Source organism: Stenella coeruleoalba, assembly GCF_951394435.1.
Source record: "Stenella coeruleoalba genome assembly, chromosome: 14".
Taxonomy (NCBI): domain Eukaryota; kingdom Metazoa; phylum Chordata; class Mammalia; order Artiodactyla; family Delphinidae; genus Stenella; species Stenella coeruleoalba.
In genome coordinates, this window is record NC_137160.1 from 52,068,034 (window position 1) to 52,070,448 (window position 2,415).

Here is a 2,415-nt window from a genome sequence, read left to right on the forward strand (position 1 = left end):
AAGTCCATCATTTTTTTTTTTTAACGTCTTTATTGGAGTATAATTGCTTTACAATATTGTGTTAGTTTCTGCTGTATAACAAAGTGAATCAGCTATATGTATACATATATCCCCATATCTCCTCCCTCTTGCGTCTCCCTCCCAACCTCCCTATCCCACCCTTCTAGGTTGTCACAAAGCACCAAGCTGATCTCCCTGTGCTATGCAGCTGGAGAAGTCCATCATTATTAACATCTTTTTTCTCCTATATATGTTGTGTCATTTTTCCTTAGCTGCTTTTAAGATTTTTTTCTTTACATTTAGTTTTCAGTAGTTTGATTATAATATGTCTGGGTGTGGTTTTCTTTGAGTCTATTCTGTTTTATGTTCTGCGAATTTCTTGAATCTGCAAGTTAATGTCTTTCACCAATTTGGGGAAGTTTTCAGCCATTGTTCCGTCAAATATATTTTTCTGCACCAATTTTCTTTATAGGACTCAATTGTTACAAACGTTAGACTTCTGATATAGTCCCATATAGTCTCCTTGAAGTTCTATTCAGTTTTTCTAATCTTTTTTCTCTTTGTTTTTCAGATTGGAGAATTTCTGTTAATCTGTCTTCAAGTTCACTGACTCTTCCCCATGTCATCTTCATTCTGCTATTGAGTTCATTAGTAAATTTTAAATTTCAAAGAATGTATATTTTAATACTATTTTATTCATTTTTTATAATTTATTTTCTTTGCTAAGACCTCCTATCTTTCCATTCATTTTGTCTCATGTATGTTTACCTTTGCCTCATGAAGCTTATTATAGTATCTGCTTTAAAGTCTTTCTCTTATAATTTCAGCATATGTGTCACCTTGGGGTTGGCATCTGTTGATTTTTCTTTTCCTTTGAGAATTGGTCACGTTTTCCTGGCCTTTTGCTTATCAAGTAATTTTGGATTATATTCTGGACTTTTTGAATATTAAATTGTGTAGATACAGATCCTGTTAAAATTCTCTAAAGGATGTTAGTCATTATTATTATCATTATTACTGTTTTAGCAGGTGACAGAACCAGTTAGCTTCAACCTACAAATTTTTAAAATCACTTTGATCCGGCAAGACAGCTGGGTGTGCACCAGCCTCGAGCCTGCAAGCAGATCCTCCCTGCCCCCAGGGACTCCAGCCCCACCATGGCAGATTCCCAGCACACATCTGCCCCCCACTGCTGGACCACCTGCACCAACTTCTTGTGCACCCAAAAGGGAAGTCTCCTGTTTGCTGAGATTATATTGCGCCTGGTGATTCTGACCCTCTTCAGTGCCTCAACAGCAGGATATTCCTCTCTGTCTGTGATTGAATTGATCTTTGCTTCTATCTTCTTTGTCGTCTACATGTGTGACCTGCACACCAAGATACAATTCATTCACTGGCCTTGGAGTGAGCCCTCATAGTGGCCATCCTCTACCTGATCACCTCCATTGTTGTCCTTGTTGAGAGAGGAAACCGTTCCAGAATCATTGCAGGGGCACTGGGCCTAATTGCTAAGGGCCTCTTTGGCTGTGATGCCTCTGTCACTTTCCCCTTGAGATAATAAAGACATACAGCAGCACCTACTGACCCTGCTGATACCCTGGCCCTGTGTCAGTGTACTCCCTTCATTTCTCTCTGTAACCTGCAAATAACTCCTCCATCGAATTAATTCCTCCCCCTGTCCCTACAGCACTCCCAGCCAACTCCCAGCCCTGTATTGAGGTAAAAGTGCTGCTATTCAGAGAATTTATCTTCCAGCCTGCCAATCACCTCTCCAGGGTGTGCCTAGGTCCCCTTCCCTTATGCAGTATAAAAATGAGACGCCAGTTCTGTCTGGTCTATGCCCCCACCTAAGCCACAAAATGAGGGAGGAGGGTACCTTAGATTTCAGACTCCAGGCCCCAGGTTGTGACTCGCTCCAAATAATCAGTGCGGGGGGTGTTTCTATGGAGGAATACATAAATAATACATAAATAATAAATGGATTGTTAGAACAGCAACCAAAAAATCCCTTTCTGTGGGCAGTGGTTCCAATCTCAGTTCAGTTTCCTAACCTTGCTGATGCTGCTTTGGGTTTGTTCAACCACATACATCTCTAAGACGTTAGTCTGAGACCTGGTTGGTGGTCTAAATAGTAATTCAGTTCTCAAAGTTTTGCTAGGCTGCTTTGGGTCTGTCCCATGCATATGCAGCTCAAGGGTAAGTTAGGGATCTGTCTAGTTTCTTACACAATTTTGAGATATCCTCTTCTCCAACTCACTTCTCTCCAGGATTCCTCCTACACTCTCTGCCCCACAGAGGCCCCCTTTCCCAGTTCTTCTGTGTAAAAAGGCAAGGTTTCTTTTAGAGTTTTAGAGCCCCTGTATCGCTGCTGGCAAACAGTTCTGCACTTGGGGCAAAGCCACAGGAGAAAAGAGG

The 2,415-nt window shown here is 41.4% G+C and overlaps 1 pseudogene across 1 annotated transcript; it reads left to right on the top strand.

Annotated features, from left to right (window-relative positions):
- Window positions 1-791: 791 nt before the first annotated feature.
- Window positions 792-1,666, top strand: LOC307197271 (proteolipid protein 2-like; annotated as a pseudogene). Its single transcript has one exon. The product of its transcript is annotated as a proteolipid protein 2-like (transcript).
- The last annotated feature ends 749 nt before the right edge of the window (window positions 1,667-2,415 follow it).